General features: G+C 41.9%; 1 protein-coding gene across 2 annotated transcripts in view; it reads left to right on the top strand.

Moving 5' to 3' along the window:
• The first annotated feature begins 6,939 nt into the window (after positions 1-6,939).
• LOC128745105 (uncharacterized) overlaps positions 6,940-21,167 on the top strand; it is a 76,720-nt gene continuing 62,492 nt past the window's right edge. Inside the window, exons 1-2 of one of the 2 annotated variants that reach the window (XM_053842092.1) lie at positions 6,940-7,016; positions 14,417-14,545. The gene's annotated coding sequence lies outside the window, so the exon portion shown is untranslated. The remainder of the gene's footprint in view (positions 7,017-14,416; positions 14,546-21,167) is intronic. The other variant, XM_053842094.1, reaches the window with a different exon arrangement.

Below are 21,167 nucleotides of genomic sequence, written 5' to 3'. Positions count from 1 at the left end.
ATAAAGAAGGGTCAACCCAGCTAACATTTTCATATGTATATAAAAGATAAAAATCAGCATTACGTACAGATATTCATGCTAATAAATCGTATTTGATGCGCAATATTGGCATATCCGTACTATTTTGGAGGCGATATACGTGATTAGGAATAATTTTAAGCGTTACGACTATATAAGTATTTATATACGATAATATCCGATTAATCGCGACTCGCTTCGTGCGGCTATACAATTTTATGCTGAAAATCGTATGTATGTCAGTTATTATCATTATATACGATAGAAAATCAACTTGAGCCCACTTTATCAAGCATTAGGCACGATTTCGAATTTATTGAGTGATATTTACGATATTTTTCGTACATTGATATACGAGTTGGTGCTAGCTGGGAAGCTCTTAAAGACGTTTACACCCATGGCTTTGCTTTGCATATGGTACATTTGGTATGGGGGTAAAGCTTACCAGACCTTAGGATCTTGTGGAGTCCGTAGTAGGCACGACTTCCGGCAAGAATACGTCTGCGTATTTCTGTGCTACAGTTGTTATCCGACGTTACCAACGGCCCGAGGTATATAAATTCGTCCACCACCTGGAACTCGTCCCGGTCGATCGCGTTCGGTTCCTCCTGCTAACAGATACTTGGTTTTGAACATATTCACCAATAATCCAACCTTAACTGCTTCACATTTCAGTTTGATATATTGCTCAGCAATCGCCTGAAACGTTCTTCCGATAATGTCCATGTCATCAGCGAAACAGATAAATTGGCTAGCTTTGTTGAAGATCGTACCCTGCATGTTAAAACCCACACGTTTCATAACACCTTCTAGCGCAATGTTGAACGTGAGCCGGGAAGTACCATCGCCTTTTCGAAATTCCCTGCATATTTCAATTGGGCTTGTTAACGCGTCCGAAATCCTCACACAGCACCGAACACCATCCATCGTGGCCATAGTCAGTCTTGTCAGCTTCCCGGGAAAGCCGTTTTCGTCCATAATTTTCCATAGCTCTTCACGGCCGATAGTATCGTAGGCGGCCTTGAAGTCTATGAATAGGTGGTGCATAGAGACTTTTATAGGATCTGACGCAGCACAAAGATTTGGTCCGTTGTCGATCGCCCGTCTACAAAACCACCTTGATAACTTCCCACGAATCTACTTGCAAGTGGCGATAGACGGCTAAAGATGATCTGAGAATGCACTTTATAAACGGCGTTGAGAATGGTGATCGTTCGATAGTTCTCACATTCCAACTGGTCGCCCTTCTTGCAAATTGGGCATATTACTCCCTCCTTCCACCTTCCACAGGTAGCTGTTCTGTTTCCCAGATCCTGACTATCAGCCGGTGCAGACAGGTAGCCAACCTATCCGGGCCCATCTTGATGGCCGCTTGCCGGACCACACCTTCATTAGTGATGTTAAATAACATACAGGACAGTCCATCCCCTTGCTACAACCCGCTACGCGATTCGGAGGAACACGAGACTCATCACTTGCTCCAGGGTTGATCAGGCGCATTAGTTTCTCCGGAAAACTGTACTCGTGCACAATCTAGCTGTCCACGCTTGACTGTATGGTATGCTCCCCTGAAATCCACGAAAATATGATACGTGGGTACGTTGTACTCTCGACAACTGAAGGATTTCTGAAGAATTTGTCAGAGAGTAAATATTTGATCCGTAGTATCACCAGGTAATCCCGCCTGGTACTGTCTACGAATTCTCTTGCTACTGAGGATAGACGACGTAACAAAATCTGGGAGAGCACTTTGTAGGCGATATTCTAGCCGATCTCCCTACTCATTGATGGGACCACACCTTCCATCCCCTCTCCCGGTAGTTCCTCTTGCTCCAAAATTCTTAAAATTGTCTAGTGAAGTAACGTTGATAGCGGTTCATAGCCTTTTTTGTAGAATTCTGCCGGGAGACGGTCCTTTTCGGCGGCTCTGTCATTTTTCAGCACTCCGATTTCTCGCCGATCTCTTAGAGATCGGGAGCCGGCATGCTGTAATCTTTTGTAGGTACTCCTAGATTAACTTACATTACATCTACTGGTAGAAGGCGTGCTTTCACCTGTCACCTTCTCAAGATCAACTTATTTCGCGTTCGTCGATACTTGACCAAATTCTCCCTCGTGGCAATGCCTGGATAGTTTTTTCAAACTCTTGTTTTACTCTCCATGTAGGTTTCCTCATATAACATCACGGTTGCGGCTTTATTGACGGCCAAGCGAATCCTACTCCATCCGTCTTCGAGGGTAGAAGCACCAAGCTCGACAAAGGAAGGTATCGCTCTGCCTCCATACTTCGTTCTCCTGTACGCCACCGAAGATCGTTCATTCAAAAACTCCGAGCACTCGCAGGACCTCCTGGAGCATTACCTACGTCTCATACCCATAGAGAACAGCCGGTCTAATGAACGCCTTGTATAGGGTACAATTTTGTTGGGGGCTAGTAGCCCATAGTACGCACGACTTCCGCTGGTAATACGCCTCTGAATCTCATAGCTGATGCTATTGGCCGCCATTGCCAGTTAGTCAAGATAGACAAACTCGTCAACTACTTTAAACTCAGCGCCGCCGCCGACTACTGCCCAAGCAGCGTCTGTCAGCCTCGGTTCCGCTGGCTAGCACGTACTTAATTTTAGATGTATTTACCTTTAACTCAATCTTTTATGCTTTATCTGGTGTATTGTTCAGCCACCGCCACCGATAGTATTCATGTCATCGGCAAAATAGACAAGGTCGTGCCTCGCGAGTTGATATCCGCTCGATTCATAACACATTATAGCGCCATGTTGAACAGCAGCTATGAGAGACCATCATCTTGATGAAGCCCTCTGTGCGATTCGAATGAACTCTGCAATCCACCATAGATTGAATCACTTTGAAACGGCTTCTTGGGGAAGCTGTTCTCGTTCGTGATTTTCCACAGCAGTTTCGGTCGATGGTATCATATGCAGCTTTGATGTCAACGAACAAATCAATTTCAGTCAACTTCAATGTTCCTTAGCATAAGGAAATCGGCATTGGGGAGTTGACAAAAGGGGGGTCCCTAACAGAGGGGACAGGACTAAATAAGTAAAGGGGGTTGCGTTTCTTTTGTAATTCAGACCGATTGCAGTTATGCAAGTGACTGTAAGAAAAGAGGTGGTTTCCACCGGAGGAGGGATATACGAAAAAACTTTTTTTTGTTTCCGTTATACTGATTTTCATAGAGCACATCGATGCAAAATTAGCTACGGGACAGAAGGGGGAGTTGACTGGCATGGAGTCGATAGGGTTGGAAACAAGGAACGTGAGTATGAATGTATGTTCCGCCATAACTTCGAAACATCTAGACGGCTCTTCATCAAACGTCGTTTGTCAACCGTATGGTTTTTAGCATAAAAGAATCAACACAAGGCGGTTAACAAAAGAGGGAGACGGTCTCTTAAAAAGGGAATGGAAGGCTCAAATGAGTAAAGGGTCGCGTTTTTAAAATCAACATGCTCGAGTGGAAAATACATGTTCTAAAATTAAGAGACAGAAATCCGAATCTCCGAAACTCCGAACAGGATCCGAAATCTCAAATGGTTTATCCAAACTCGTAATTTTCAATTCAAAAATTGAAAATTTTCAAATCCTAATTTAAAATATTCAAATACTAAACCGTTAAATTCAGAGACGAAACTTAAAATCCCGTGTCGAAAATCCAGAAATACCGTGAAATGATTACGTTCCGAGTGGAAGATCCAAAATCTTTATTCCAAAATTCAAAATCTCGTACAAAAAATTCAAAATTTCAAAGCCCAAATCCGGAATTTCAAATCGAGAAACTAGACTGTAAGATCCAAAGTCCAACGTTTAATATTACCAAGTTCGGAAACGAGTGGAAAAAACTTGTTGTATTTTGCGGTTGGAATCCATACAGTAGCTAGAACCACGGTTTACCTTCGAGACATCATTGTCTACTAGCCTCGGTTTAGTAAGAAGCAAGGAAATAATGACCTAGTCCGGTGGGACGGGCGAACTCTGTCACTTATTCTTTAAATAGGAAAGTTCGAAAATGCAATGAATGGGAATAGGTTTCTGTCTAGCTGGGGTTAGCCGCAACCGATCACACAGAAAATGCATGGGCAAATTTGATCTTGAAACTGTTAATTAATATCACAATCTAGCAATTGCAAGATAACAACGCTTTAATAATTACCACTCAAATGTCTCATGTTTTATGAACCGATGATCCATGATTTGATTGGAATTGGGTATGGGATTGGGATTGGGATTGGGATTGGGATTGGGATTGGGATTGGGATTGGGATTGGGATTGGGATTGGGATTGGGATTGGGATTGGGATTGGGATTGGGATTGGGATTGGGATTGGGATTGGGATTGGGATTGGGATTGGGATTGGGATTGGGATTGGGATTGGGATTGGGATTGGGATTGGGATTGGGATTGGGATTGGGATTGGGATTGGGATTGGGATTGGGATTGGGATTGGGATTGGGATTGGGATTGGGATTGGGATTGGGATTGGGATTGGGATTGGGATTGGGATTGGGATTGGGATTGGGATTGGGATTGGGATTGGGATTGGGATTGGGATTGGGATTGGGATTGGGATTGGGATTGGGATTGGGATTGGGATTGGGATTGGGATTGGGATTGGGATTGGGATTGGGATTGGGATTGGGATTGGGATTGGGATTGGGATTGGGATTGGGATTGGGATTGGGATTGGGATTGGGATTGGGATTGGGATTGGGATTGGGATTGGGATTGGGATTGGGATTGGGATTGGGATTGGGATTGGGATTGGGATTGGGATTGGGATTGGGATTGGGATTGGGATTGGGATTGGGATTGGGATTGGGATTGGGATTGGGATTGGGATTGGGATTGGGATTGGGATTGGGATTGGGATTGGGATTGGGATTGGGATTGGGATTGGGATTGGGATTGGGATTGGGATTGGGATTGGGATTGGGATTGGGATTGGGATTGGGATTGGGATTGGGATTGGGATTGGGATTGGGATTGGGATTGGAATTTGACTGGGAAAATTCTACCCAAGTCATGCGTTTGCGACAAGTTGAGCCGAAGGCCCAAAATAATATTTCATAACAAACAAAACAGCACACCTAAGTGTTTTGTAATTGGAAACCTCCTACGAAGTCAACATATCTAGGTGATGTATACATTTTGGTGGTCACATGTTTCACATGACGATACTTTTCATGCTCCCCTTGCACCTCGTTCGTCGTTTGGCTTTCTATCCTAGCAATCGATCGGTTCAAGATCGTACCAAATATTATGCAGATTTTGAATACGTATTGGAGGTAGGAAATTAAGCCTCCGTCCTATACTTAGATTCTACCGGTGAGGTAAAAGTATAGTAGGTTAGGTTCCTTTTCAGATCGCATGCATAGTCAATGTAACGTTTAGATTACGTTTAAGTTAATTTATGAGTTACATAAAGTATCAGAAGTATTAAATGGCGACCGTGACAAAAATGCTGCTCGTTGTGCTTCTGGTCGTCTTTTCATACCAGATATAAAGCAAACGCCACAAGAAGTATGAAATAGGAAGTGAGATATGAAATGTGAGAAGTCAAAAATGAGAAATAAGACGTAAATAGTAAAAAGTATGACGTTGGTAGTGTCAAACGAGAAGAGAGCAATAATTTTTGAGTAGTATCTTATTCATATTTATAAATTCAAGAAATACATATCTATCACTATACTTTATCACACACTCATTTTGTTTTAATTTTACTCATTTGATTGTGCCGGTTTGGTAGAGTAGAATTTTTAAATGTTATGTTCAAAGTGTTGGTATACGGTTACAACACAAGTGACACAAAACCGTTCGGATCAATCTACGCAACGGATAAGATAAAGCATTGGGGTCAACCATTGGGCTCGATGCTAATCAGGAAGAGGATATAAACACAAAAATAAACAAATATAAAATCAGAAACAAAAAAACTGATTAATCATCACCACAACCGACTGTTACTCATCTTACGATGTGTCCTCGTTAATTTTAGATGGCATTAGAAATAATCCTATCACTTTGGTCATCTTCGGAGGTTGTAGATAGATTCCATAACAAGTAGAGCATTGCCACGAAAAATGTAGCATTTATAGCAATGTTATGTGAACGCTATAATTTTTACTACTCTATTTTCTCTAAAATATGCTAGTTTATCATTCACTTAAATCCACGCTTTACTCTATCTTGCAATTTATACAATTATTACCCTCTATTACTCAGTAATTTATGATCCTGATGAAACTGAAAGTAAGTAAGTAATTTACAATCAAAAGTTGTATGTTATGCAACCCGACATGTCTTTCTATTACAATCTATGATTATCTGAGAGGTCGTTAAACACTTTTGATAAAGTGGAAAATTTATGAAAAGAGATTGTCGTCCACAAAACTAGCTCATTAAACATAGGCTTGCATACACTCTAAGTCAAATACGACCTTTGCAATTGTCTCTATACACACATGGAAAGACGAAACAAGATTGGTATTATAAACGTCACGTAGTACGTGACAGACTCGGGCAGCAATCAGCATAAGTAGTAAACTAGTAAATCTGACGCCATCATCGCAATAAAAGAGAATGGCCTTTTTTGCATTTCTATCTAGCTGACAGTAAGCAGCAGCGTTTTCATGACTATAAACCGGAGAATAATAGTTCGCAAATTGTCTCATTAGAGAACGTTTCCCTCTCAACAATAACCAACCAGTTTTCCATAAGGGTGTTACAAAACAAAGTAACAATCTAGCTAGTACCTACTACTTACGCTACGTTAGGATTCACTTTCAGTCGGCGCCCGTTCGTTCCTTCGTTCGTTGACAGGTTTTGTGTGCGTTTTCCGTAAGTCCATTCGCGTGCAATTAACCTCCTTTTTCGCGATATGTGAAGATGGAGCTGACACCGCAGGTGACCTTTCGTCGTGATCCCTCGAATCTCGACTCGATATTTATGGGCTAACAGACTCACTATAGCAGATGGCTAAGTAAGTAGTAATCTCATAGCCGGCGGGCGCCTCGCAGCGATCGGTGAATCGCATCGGTGACAGGGTGGCAGGCATTCTAGATTTAGGTGCTTGCACCTACATACCAGCGGTTCTAATCCGATGTTCTGAAATGATGTTGCTGTTCAGATGCAAGCGGTTTACAATAGCCATAATATATTATTAATGCTTGACTTCTCATCGTTCATTTAGAAGGTTGAAGGATCTTACATAATTATGTAGGCAAAGGCAGGCTTGTTGAGTAATACAAAGCTGTGGGAAATATTCGAATTAACAACATCAAAGTTTTAGTCGATCTTCCTTTGCATAAATACTTATCATCCAATGTGATTAATTAATCCAAAACGATTAGTTCCCGTCCATCTCATAGCACAGTTATGCAGAGAAACATTTGAATTTTTTCGCGAAAAACATTTCCTTCCACAAAAACTGTGGTAGTTACTTTCGATCAAGTAACTTTCTGCACAGCAACAGCGCTACCGTTTATTCACGTCATTCATCTCAGGTTGAACGTAAGAAAGGTTTCTTTTTAAGAGCGTCATTAACCTACTTGTCCACCTTGTCGCGCACTACTGTGATACAACTCCGGCGAGTTGTCACTTTCAGTCCGAAAGTCCGAAACCTCGGCCAATTGTGTTATGCGAATGCGAATTTCTGCCTGCCTGAATTGGCCTACCTACAGCTTTGGTTATTTAACTGTTTTCCATTCGATTTGAATTCGCCATTTCACCATCCTCATCATAAGCCACTCGCGATTTTGGTTGTGATCTGGGAAAACTTTGGCTTAGTGAAGACATTGTTTTTCGAAAAACTAAAAAAATGTTACGGCTTAGCAAGTTTGATTATTTTCCTAATTATAACATCGTTATACCGTCAGTTTGCCCATCTTCAATCACTGCATTTGATCGACTTCACCGCGCTGGAAATAAACCCAAAACATCATGAGTACCCTCCTCAGCAGCTAATGACTTCCCCGATGCTAGCCGTCAAGTCCCATCCAGCTGAACAGGTTTGTTCGGCCGGCTCCAGCATAATTGTTACTCGGAGGCGCAGACAGTCGAACCAGTTCAGTAGTGGCGGCGGACGAGATGAAACCAAGTAATCGTTGTTGGAGCCTTCTAACGTCATCGATTACAGCATTATTGGCTCGGATGGCGTGCACCCAAGTGCAGGCCAGCCAGTCAGACAACAACAACAGACAGGGTTGAATCGATTTTCTTCGGCTCCCGCTTTCTTTGGCCTCGATGGACTTTAAAAATCGAAACCATTTTTATGGTAAGGCAGAGTATTTTTGGACATTTCAATAATTGCATTCGAGTTACGTGAAAACGCCTATTGATTCGGTCTAAAGCATGCAAATGGGACGAATTACGTGCTAAATAATTCTATTTTTACTGCCACAATCGGTGACCGGAAATGGGTCATTTCCCCTTACTACTCTGCTTGCGAGGGTTACGGAAACTCCAGCAATCCGTATTTTTCTTTTCTTTTTGCTGTTTCTTTATTTATCGTGGTGCCACAATGTTTGCATGATGATGTGCACGAAGAAAGAAGGAAGAAAGAAAATACAACATCTTTTTTCACCTTTTCGCAGCACCATTCATTGGGGCGAACGTGACGACGGATGGATGATTGCACTTTCGATTTCCTTCCTTTGCCGCCTACACGGAGGAAAATTGTGATGTTTATTTTGTCTTTTCTCGCAATCATTAGGGTTGAATTGTGATGGAATGTAGCGCTCATAGGTCTTAATGTGTTATAACTATTTTCATAAAAATCTAAGTCATTTGTTGATTTTTATTCAATAAACATCAACACCACTGTTTCAATTGGGGTTGTACACTTAAATATCGTACACAGCTTGATGATGGAGTTGCGTATCATACCCTTCCGAAGACTTGTTACGCGACTGAGAACGTTAGTGGAATTTCATACCGATAACGTGACTTTCTTTTCTAGCCGCTACAAGGGAGTTGCAAAAGGAAATTAACTTTAACCTTTACCAGTTCTAAGGCCCGCTGGGAATTTAATTCAGCTGGCACTCCTCACTTGGATGGAGCTTGGGAGAGGCTAGTTTAATCTGTACAGACCATGGTTAATTGTGGTTGCTCAAAACTGGGTGGGGAGCCTTGTTAGTGTAAAATCGGCCCGCATAGTGGGAATTTTTGCGAAAAAATGTCCTTTATATCTGTATCAAAAAGTGCCGTTAAGTTAGGCTCAATCTCAAAAATATAAGGATTCCAATGATGTGGTGCTTGTTTACGGTGCACGTCTGTTTCTAGTAGTTTTACCCATATTAAGTCCATCTCTCTGGATTTCACTGGGTTAAAATGTTTTTTTGCCATAAAACTTTAACCTTTCGGTCGTCATCGGTCGATCATTTCACAGAACTTTCTCTTCACTCGTTTCATTGAGAGAACATATGCTAACTGATACGTGCAGGTGATTGGAGAAGCGTACTGAAGAGTACTTCAAACTAGCAAGCAAAAAAAGCAAGTGCACAGAACGATTGTATTTCTCTGCTGGTGTCGTTGTCTGCGGTAACCAGTGAGCCCAGATACACGAACTCTTCTACCACCTCGATTTCGTCACCATCTAAATGAATCCGGGGAGGGAGGTCAGCATTCACTTCTCTAGAACCTCTTCCTTGTATTTTGTTTTCGATACATTAATGACAAGTCCAATCCGTTTGGCTTCAGCTTTCAGTCCGATGTACGTTTCCGCCATCCTCTCAAAGGTATGTGTAATGATGTCAACGTCGTCAGCGAAACCAAGAAGCTGGACGGACTTCGTGAATATCGTGCCACTCGTGTCTATACCCGCTCTTCTTATCACACCCTCCAAAGCGAAGCGATGAACAGCAAACATGAAAGCACATCACCTTGCCGTAACCCTCTTCGAGATTCAAAGAGACTCGAGACTGCCCCTGATACTCGAACAACACAGATTACTCGATCCATCGTCGCCTTGACCAATCGCGCTAGTTTATCCGGAAATCCGTAGTAGTACATAATTTGCCATTAGCTGATCTCGATCGATCGTGTCGTACGCCGATTTGAAGTCGATGAATAAATGATGCGTGGGCACGTTGTATTCGCGACATTTCTGCAACACTTGCCGAAGCGCGAAAATCTGGTCCGTGGTGGCACGGGCACTCATGAATCCCGCTTGATATTGTCCCACGAACTCCTTTGCAAATAGTGATAATCGACGACATAAAAGTTGGGAGAGTACCTTGTAGGCGGCGTTCAACAGTGTGATTGCGCGGTAATTGCAACAATCCAACTTGTCACCCTTTTTGTAGATCGGACACACGATGCCTTCCGTCCACTCTTCCGGTAGTAGCTCATCCTCCCAAATCTTGACAATGACCCAGTGCAGCGCGCTAGCCAGTGCGTCACCACCGTATTTCAGCAGCTCGCCGGGTAGCTGATCAGCCCCAGCCGCTTTATTGTTCTTCAGCCGACCGATCTCTTCTGCTACCTCCTGGAGGTCGGGGGCTGGTTCTGTCGTCTTCTGCACGTGGTCCAATATCTATTGCCATATAGTCACCTCCATGTTCAGCTACATCGGTGTTAAGGTGCTCGTCATAATACTGCTTCCACCTCTCGATCACCTCACGTTCTTTCGTGAGAAGATTACCGTCTGAGTCTCGACACATATCGGCCTGCGGCACATAGCCTTTGCGCGAACGGTTTAACTGCTCGTAGAACCTCCGTTTGTCGTTAGCACGGTACAGTTCTTCCATCACCTCGCGATCTCGATCTTCCTGTTGGCGCTTTTTCCTCCAGAAGACCGAGTTTTGCCTGTTCCGTGCTTGTTTATATCGATCCACATTCGCCCTCGTACGGTGTTGCAGCATCATCGCACGTGCTGCATTCTTCTCCTGCACTAATTGCTCGCATTCGCCGTCGAACCAATCGTTTCTTCGGTTCGGATTCCTAGTGCCGCTAGAGCAGTACTACCGATGGCGTTCTTAATGCCTTTCCAACCATCTTCAAGAGTTGCTGCGCCAAGTTGCTCTTCCGTTGGTAGCGCTGCTTCCAGCTGCCGCGCGTATTCCTGGGCAACTCCGGTGACTCGTAGCTGCTCGATTTTGGGTCGCGGTGTACGACTTCGACGCGTGTTATACACCGTCGAGAGTTTTGAGCAGAGATGCAGACTGCAACTAGGAAATGGTCCGAATCTATTCGCACTGCGGTAGGTGCGAACGTTTATAACATCAGAGAAGAATTTACCGTCGGTTAGAATATGGTCAATTTGGTTTTCTATTCGTTGGTCTGGTGATCTCCAGGTGGCCTTGTGGATATCTTTGCGGGGGAAGAAGGTACTTCGGACTACCATACCGCGGGAAGCTGCAAAATTTACGCATCGTTGGCCGTTGTTCGTTGCGGCATGCAGGCTGTTTGGCGCGATTACCGGTCTATATATAGCTTCCCGTCCTACCTGCGCGTTCATGTCACCGATGACGATTTTCACGTCCCGTCGCGGACAGCCATCATACACCTGCTCCAGCTGCGCGTAGAACGCCTCCTTCTCGTCATCGGGTCTCCCTTCGTATGGGCAATGCACATTGATGATACTGTAATTGAAGAAACGACCCTTAATCCTCAACTTGCACATCCTTGCGTTGATCGGTTGCCAACCAATCACACGCTAGCGCATCTTTCCCAGTACTATAAAGCCGGTTCCCAGCTCGTTGGTGGTGCCACAGCTCTGGTAGAAAGTAGCCGCTCGATGCCCGCTATTCCATACCTTCTGTCCTGTCCAGCAAAGTTCCTGCAAAACTACGACTTCGAAGTTTCGGGGATGTAGTTCATCATATATTATCCTATCGCAACCCGCAATTCCATGTCCCGAGTTTCCAATCGAAGTCCTTATTTCGTCGCGTGGGTCGACGCCGATTGTTCCGATCCCTATTTTCTTCTTCGTTGTTGGTAACTTTTTGTTTTCCAGGGCGGCTTGTTGGGCCTGCCCCTAACCCCCTGTCTCGCCGGAGGACCATCGTGCACAGCACTGTTTAGAGTCCCTGCTGGCACGAGGACGAGTATATTAATCAGCCGCCCCTAACATGGAGAACAAACGCTGTTTGAGTCGCACCTCCTTGGTGAACAGACGCTTGTGTTTGTTAAATGTTAAATTTACAAATTAACAATTAACAAAACATTCACAATCATATTGAAGATCAGTAGACCAAATACACTGCCTTTCGGTATGCTTGAAGAGATTTGAAAGGCATCGGATTATGTAGAATTCACCAACATACAGGGTGTTCAATAAGTTCGAATACACTTTAAAAATGTGTTTAAAAAATGAAAATACAAGATATTCTTTTTTTCTGAGTAACTTTTTGTTGAAGCAGTGTTTATTAAGAACCTTTACGACATAGACGCTTGAGACGTTTCTCAAAAGAATCACACGCGGCACGCACCTGGTCCATGGGTATCTTATCACAGTCTCTTATTCAGCAACTCCTATCTCGACCTCCTCGTGGTACCATCCGGGATACGTTCCCTAGTGGAAATCAGACAACCGGTGGAAACTAGGGTCGTATGCGGACAGAGAAGGGGGCACTCATGCCAAGGCTGAAGTGTAAACTCTCCGCCTGCAGGACGGTTCTCTTGACTCCCAAGAACCAAAGCAGAGGGTCCAAAGCCCCTAAAGGAGATGATTGTAATTGCTGCATCAAGCCGGTTACTGATGCAGTGGACGATTTCTTACCGTGCCAACTCTCTCTGCCGAAAAACAAAGAAACGAATGAGGTGGAGAGTAGGGGAGGAACAGGACTTGAGTCGTTGAACGATTCAGTCCTGATCCTCGTCTATCCTCAACACGCCGACTCGTGGTGAGTCGACAAACGAAGATGTGGCTCCAACTCTCTACTCACGGGTCGAGATTCACTCTGCCTGATCTTTGACTGTGTGCTGATACAAAAGGAGAGCCGAACAGTTATGGCCAGTAGGATGGCTGTACAATCGCTCAAACAATCTAAAAATATATAACGTCGAGTATCCACCCCTGGGTTACTCAAAAGTTGCTGAGTCTCAATAAGAGAGATCTCAGTAAGCTTACCGGTCTTGCGACAGGACATTGTCCGAGTAAATATCATCTTCGGAATCTCAGTTTCGTACAAGATGATATTTAACCTCGGAACACTTGCTCTGCAATCGTGGAGCACAAATAGTATGCAGACTGCAGTATCTCAAAAAGGGGAGATCTGGTTGGCGTCGCCGATCAGGGTACTAGGTTCATAAACCTAGTCATCCCTGATTGGCACAAGTCTCGCTCCAGCTACCAGCCTGTCACTTCCTCAATAAGTGATAGGTAAGCTTAAAGCGTATAGTAAAATTATAAAACGGGGCCACAATAGTTCAAAATAATGGACGCAGTGGTAAGAGTACCCAACAGAGGAGAAGAGATCTCATCACAGATCTTGGAAATGAGCAATTAAGTTGGTCCATAGTGCTCACTTTATGTTCGCTCTGCTTGGTCAGCATGTACGAGCATACATCAATGTCCAGGAGATTAAGATCCGGGGAGCTAGGAGGCCACAGTCTTATTGAGTAAATCAATCAAATTCTCCCGACACCACGCTTGGACGATATTCGCCGTGTGGGCCGGGGCGCCCTCCTGTTGGAAGACGTAATGATCTTTCCCGTAGAGCTCACGAAGTGCCAGGGCCACAACCATCTCCAGAACCTCGGTCCTAACACCAGTGGAAGCTTCCCACGCTTGGATACGGCCCCTGCAAACCATCACCGACGCGGCGCTCTGGACCCGCGCGATGTTTATGCGGGACGGGGGGATGCTGGCCAACGTCGGCGCCCGGTTTGTGATTATATTCTCTGCCTCCTCCCTACACATGTCAGGTTTCGGTGTGTAGCCCTTCTGAGTTTGGTTCAACTTGTCATAAAACTTGCGCGTGTCATTAACTCGGAATAGTTAATATTTTTTTTTTTTTTTTGAAACGATGGTTCTACAATTGATGAAGGGACGGTAGGGGAAAGAAATGAAAATTTTTTGGTGAAGGAGGGGGAAGAGCGGAAAGGAAGGGGGGGGAGGTATTGGTAGCTATGCTTGACAAGTAGTCATTTTGACTCCTACCTTTTGTCCAATGCTGGAAGGTGCATGAGTCGAACCAAGCTGTAATCTGAGATTATAACCGGATTCGAACCCACAACACCCTCCAGGGCATGTGGTTCGCTGGTACTTGTACCTTTGAACCATAGAGGCGCTGGACAAAAGGAGACCGCAAAATCCACTTCTCAAGGATAGCGACGCGTTTTTTGGTTGGGTTATCGACACATATTGTGCCGCTTCCTGCATGAATTGCAGATTACCACCGAGCGAGAAGTTTTAATCTAACTACTATTTACTTTCAGGACGACGACACTATGCCGGCCCTTACGACTTGCAAGGTACTGCACGTGACGCTGTTCGTCCGTCAGCGTATGTTAGCCGCTCATGCACCTTCCATGCAGACTCATGCACCTTCCAGCATTGGACAAAAGGTAGGAGTCAAAATGACTACTTGTCAAGCATAGCTACCAACACCCCCCCCCCCCTTCCTTTCCGCTCTTTCCCCTCCTTCACCAAAAAATTTTCATTTCTTTCCCCTACCGTCCCTTCATCAATTGTAGAACCATAGTTTAAAAAAAAAAAAAAATATTAATATATGTATGACCTCATTCCAAGGTCAAGACTAAAAACTTGAGATTAGTCTATCGGAATAGTTGCTCTAATTCTTCACGATCTCTGTCCTCCTTTTGGCGCTTTTTCCTCCTCAGGATCATGGACAACTGGTTCCCAGCTCGCCGGTAGTAGTAGTAGTAATAGTAGTAGTAGTAGTAGTAGTAGTAGTAGTAGTAGTAGTAGTAGTAGTAGTAGTAGTAGTCAAACTCGAGTCGAGATTCAAACATACAACAACTGGCTTGTTAGACCATCGAGGCCAACTAGGAGACAACATCTTCTTAGTGATGCTAAACATAGACGTTTGACCTTTAGAATCCAAGTCTAATCTAATTCTCATCTTACAAATACTCATAGCAATCAATTTATATAGTGGCGTTATGTATGCCTTTATGTTATCTTCCGAACTTATCGACTGAATGTTCTAGCAAGTTATAGCTATGGATTTCGTATTGTCCAAACATCTACTGCCATACCTGCCACAGTACTGACACTTTCACCCAAATAATTTCACCGTCACATTTCTCACCGTGCAGCGATCATGTCGATCGAATCAAAATATCGCACTCCACTCCCAGCCTGCACCATCCTGGCACCTCAAGCACCCATTGGCAATAATCGGCCTACTACGGGCGCACGGCCGTGCGTGTCATTGCCCATATGTTGCCTGTTGTTGTTGTACCCCGGTGATTGGCTTCCCCGACAGCAGACGCACCTTGCCTTGTTGTTGCGCCGGGGATGTGTGTCCGGTCCCGGTTACCGCCAGTGTCAGTCAGTCGGTTTCGGTTGTTGTTGCGCATCGTCGTAGTCGTCGTCGTCGTCCTAAACGTATCCACCGTACCGTCAGGCCGGGTATTGTCAAATTCGTAGCGCCTAAACGTCTCCCCGTGTCGTAGCGTTCGCGTTGGTTGGCTTATCTAATTTCGGTGTGCTCAGCTAGCCGTGATAGCTCTTCATCTCAGATTGTTTATATTACCGATTAGTAGGATACGTTTTCGCCATCTGAAACCAAAGGTTAGTGCGTCTCTAGCGTGTGCCAGTAGTCTGAGGTGCAAGTGCCGGTGTGTGTTCCATCTGAAGAGTAAACCTTACTGACTGTTTGGCCCAATCTGGCGCACTTTGCCGTCGCGCCGTCCCGCCGCAAGGAAACGCTCATCATTTCTCATCTTCTTTTTTTTTATTTCTGCGGTTCGCGTCTCGCGGCTGACCGCATTCGCCATCGCTCGCAGCCAGCAGCACCGTCCGCCGCCGTCGTCGTCGTCGTTGGCTTGCGTAATAATTAAGTAAGCTCAACGATTTGTGTGGCTGCGGCTGTGGCTCAGCGGCTGGGACGCCAACAAAACGTGGCACGGTTTTTCGCGACTTCGCGCCCAAACACACTTTCGGAGTGCGCTTTCGCGATCGGTTACTATACTATACCTTCCTACCTATAGGCAGCGGTTTGATCGACTGTGAACAAAGCCAGCGTGTGTTTGTTTGTTTGTTTGTGTGAATGCCATTATTCGGCCGTAAAGCTAGCGTGGCTTAAACTTTCGATTATCTAGCCGTCGTACTTTGTTGGACGACGTTGGAGGAAACAGCGTCGTCGTGCTTAGGATAATAACCGATGCAATACGGTAGGTAGTGAAACTGTTTTTTCCTCAATTTATACGAAATGCGGAATTTGGGGCACACACAAACGAATGAAAATGAAAATTTCGTTCATTAAATCACTTTTTTTTGATGACTAAAATAATGCAGTTCACTTGGGCGTTTAACTTTTATTGGTTTTTTTTTATAGTTTAAAACTTGTTAGCAGAAATTTAAACAAACTAGCAATTTGGCATACATTTCATGCCATATCATAATTTAAAATTTTATAAAAAGACAGTTTATAACAGTTCCCTGATAATAAAAACAATTAGAGTGTGATTTTTATGTCGTAAATTTATTTTAATGTATAGCCTGATGAACGGAAGCCTTGAGCAAAATCATTATTTCAATCAGACCGTAATCTCGTTGCTTCATACCTGTACCAATTCGATTTTTAAAATCATTTAAACTGCGATCCTTCATTGCGACATGTGGCAAAATTGTATGCTAACATTAATGATGTAGATTCTTTGTTCAAAATCACGCAATTGGCCCAATTTTCTGTAAGCCTAGCATTAGGAACAGTTTACATTTTAGATTGTTCTGTAAACAGTATAGAAAATTAGGTATAATCGCATTTATTTGCAAAAGTTTTGAACTGCATGCCCAGTTTTTATGGACTGGTTCTTTCCTACTTATTCTAACAAGCTGATTTGCCCGTGTGCCTATTTTTTACAAATTGATTTGTCCCTGCTTTGTGATATTTTACCAATAATTTCGACAAAATGTTCAAATAAAACAGTACGGATAGTTCCGTAACTGTGAGCTTTATATTACCAATAATAGAGCATTTCGTCAGGAAATATTATAAGGCTATAAATGATGTGAATACCATCACAATACTGGTTCATACAGTCGAAACTTTTCGTTTACTACTGGTATTGCTTTTTTATATTTTTACACATTAATCTTGAACGGAGTTCTTTGATATAACTAATCAATGGTAATCAATGTAGATTGGATTTTATGGTTACTGTAAGGTCATTGTTTTAGTCTTACCTCTCACAAGAGCTATTCTTCGAGCTTTTTTCAAGCATGACCCATCATCTTTTGCACCAACTGCTTCCCTACTTGTTTGGCCCCGCTAAATTCTATTTTTACCTGAATTCTTTCAGTTCTACCCATACTCTTCTTCAGTTAATCCTTCACATTCAATCAGTATCAACTGACATTAATTCTTCGAGAACCACAGTGGCGCCATTGTCGTTGTACTCACTTGCGTGCCCAGACGTAAACAAAAGGTGGGACACCCGATGTTTCAGAAGAACGTTTTGGCCCGGAAAAAGGGAGGAATCGTAGGAAAGCGAATCTATTTATTACTTATCACAAAGATATCAACCGATTAGGTTGGAAATGCCAGACTTTCGGCAGCAACTGGGTTTAAAATCAAAGTTGAAATTGGACTACCAGTTAGACTTGGACTAAAAATTAGTTTTAAAACTGGACTTAAGTTTAGAGTAATGCTTAGTGGAATATTTACTTGGAATTAGACAAGAGTTCGGACTTAAAAGAGAACTTGAAGTTTTTGTTTGAAATTGGTATTGAATTGGACTTCGAATTGGATTGGAAATTAAACACGAAATTGAAGATAAGAGATCTGGAATAACATTTAAAATTAGATTTGAAATTGGAATTTAAATTGTACTTGAAATTGGTTTTGAAGTCGAAGTTTTAAATTTGACTAAAGATTGAACCTGACATTGGAATGAAATTAGATTCGAAATTGGGCTTTAAATCGGACATTAAATTAAACTTGAATTTGAACAAATTTTAACATAAAGTTTTACTTCAAATATGATCACGAAATTAGATATAAAGTTGTACTTGATATTCTTTTCCGTTTCGTTTTCTTCTTTTTCAGTTCCATTTTTCTATTTTTTGTTTCGTTTTTGCTCATTTTTTGTATCGTTTTTTTTATTTTCTCTTTAGCCTTTCTGTATTTCCTCTTTTTCTCTCATTTTCCTTTTACCCAATCGGATGATTCTAACAAAATTATTACAGAATTGTAGCTTCAGTTGCTATTTCTATAATCGTGTGTTATAAATGTGACAGCAAAACTTACGACACAAGAAATGTTTTACCAAGAATCTATCTCGTTCTGCTAAATTTATAACACGGTTTGTTACATATTGGTTATAAAGCAGGATAGAATGCTGATTTTTGTAACTCATCTTGAAATAAACTTGATCAAATAATATCATAATTTGGTATAATTGTGATATGCCTAGAGCGGACCCATCATCTCCTGCACCGACTGTTTCCCAACCTGTTTGGCCCGCTAAATTCTATTTTTACCTGAATTCTTTCAGTTCTACTCTTACTCTTCTTCAGTTAATCCTTCATATTCGATCAATATCAATTGACATGAGTTTTATGAGAACCACAGCGGCGCCAAAAATGAGCAGAATTTTGGTTATTTTAACTACGACGTGAGTTTATAATAAAACGCAAAGGAGATTTTGTTACAAAAAACTTGTTATCTAGAACTTATCCTGTTATATTTATTATTTTCATTTGATCGGATAGTCTGTCCCGTCTTTTCTGTTTCATTTTTCCGTTGGTTTTCATTGTTTTTTAATGTTATACCCAGGTAACCAATAAGCATTAAAATAAGCAGTAAATCAGCCGTTTATTAGCATCCCTGGCGTTTTATACTGCAGGTTGTTGTTTATCAGCTTTTTGACTGCATAACTGTTGTAAATTGGCATCCACAATTCTATTTAAATTCTTCTTGTTGGTAACTAGCTGGAAATAAGTATTGTCAGCACTATAAGAGGGCTAGCAGTAAAGTAGCCGCATATTTTGCCAAAATAGCATTTAAGTAGCATTTAAGGCAATTTAAATGCTTATTGGCTTGCTTTTAAATTGCATTGGAAATGCTTATTGGTTACCTGTGTATCCTTTCTCGTTTTTCAACTCTTCTCTTCTCTTTTTCCTTTGTTTCCGTATATATTCTTCGTTGTTTGCCAACTCGTTTTATCTCCTTTATTACTCGTTTTTCGTCACGGTCTGTACCGTTTTTCCTGTTTTTACTGCCATTTTCCTGTAATTTTTTTCTCGTTTATTCTATTTTTATCTCCTTTTTTTGTATTTATCCACCAGTTTCCTTTTCTTATCTCCCGCTTTACGTCTTTTTGTCTTTCGTTTTACCTTTTTCTTTAGTCTTTTTTTGCTTGTTTCCTTTTTTTCTTGTTTTTCTGCCCATTTTCTAATTTTTTGCTGTTTCCTACTTTTTCTTTTTTCCTGTACCGTTTTTTGCCCTTCTCCCGAGTCCTGAACGTTCTTTTTAATGGTAATTATAATAGACCGTTGAATTTTTATTAAAAGATGTGGTTTTTCGGTCTCGGATTTCTCACGAAATCTTTATGTTACGTTCAGCCGACGTTTCGAAGAACTATGCCTTCATCATCGGAGCAACTATTGTTATAAAACATTACAATTATTTAAACAATCTTCATCATTACACATATAATTACTTACAACGTTGACAAATGTTTTCTTAGTCAAGTGTTTAAACATGAAAATGTTAATTTTGTTGACCCTCTATACTGAAAGCATAACAAAATGAACGGAAACGGAGTTTTTACAAACTAACTATTGTATTAGATAACTTAAAATTCCAACTTACACTATAACCTTCCACGCACATCACAACCAGATCGATTATTCCAATATGAACTTCCTAATATGCTGCTGTTCTTTTCAATTTTTTCTCCTGGAATTTCTCGTTTCCAAGTCCATTTTTGTTCATCCTTGTCTCATTTTTTTTGTCATTTTCTACCCCGTTTCGACTTATTTCTTTTTTTCGGTCTCGATCTTCGTCTCTTTTTTCGCTCTTCTTTTTTTTTGGTCTTATTAGGTCCAGCGTTTTTTCCTTTATTGTCACGTTCTGGTTTTCTTTCGTCTATCGCTTTTTGTCTTCCGTTTTTTTTGTTATTGTTTCTCCGTTTGCCTACCGCCGTATTTTCTACCTCGATTTCCTCCTTTTCCCATTTTCCCCACTTTTTTTGTACTGTTTATTTTATTTTTCTTCGGGTTCTTTTCTTACTTTTCTCTCGTTTTTTTCTATTTTCTCTTCCCTTCTTCAACTTTTCTGTCCGCCGTCCGCCATTTTTTGTCTCGTTCTGTCTCTTATTCCTTTTAAAACTTCAAAAGGACGTAACACTAAAATTCATCGATCGATTTTTTTTAAATTGGCTCAGAGGTGTACGATGGGAATACAAACCAACAGGCATTTTCCGTTTAAATAGCCTATTTTATTTTTGAATAACGTGCTTTTGTTTTCTACCGTTCTCCCTTTTTTATGTCCTGTTTTTTCTCCCATTCTGTCACGGTTTTGATCTTTTTCGGCCTTTTCTAACTCTTTTAATCTCATTTTCTACTTGGTCTTTGTCTTCATTTGTCCATTTTCCATCTTTCTTATCTGTCACGTTTATGCTAATTAGGTTCCCTGTTTTCGTTTTAATCTCCGGTTTACCTTTTTATCTGTTTTGGTTCGTTTTTCTTGGGTTTTACATGCCTTTTCCACATCCCATTCTCACTTTGTCCCTTCTTTTTCTTTTTATATCCGGTTTGACCTGTTTTTATCTTATTCTTCGTTTCCTCTATCGACATTTTTCTCTCTCGCTCTTTTTTCCCTTTTGGTTTCTCTCGTTTTTTTTTCTTGCCTTGTTTTTGATTTTTTTCTTTGGTTTTCGCTTTCGTCTTTTTTTTTACGCCTCTTGTTTTTCTCTTATTTGTTCCATTTTTCGTCCTTTTACTTCGTTATCTTTTAATTTTAAGGCCTGTTTTCCTCTTTTCTAGTCTCGTTTT

The sequence above is a fragment of the Sabethes cyaneus genome, chromosome 1, assembly GCF_943734655.1.
Source record: "Sabethes cyaneus chromosome 1, idSabCyanKW18_F2, whole genome shotgun sequence".
Classification (NCBI taxonomy): Eukaryota; Metazoa; Arthropoda; class Insecta; order Diptera; family Culicidae; genus Sabethes; species Sabethes cyaneus.
Note: the sequence above shows the minus strand (reverse complement) of the source record. Positions and strands in the feature narration are given on the sequence as shown.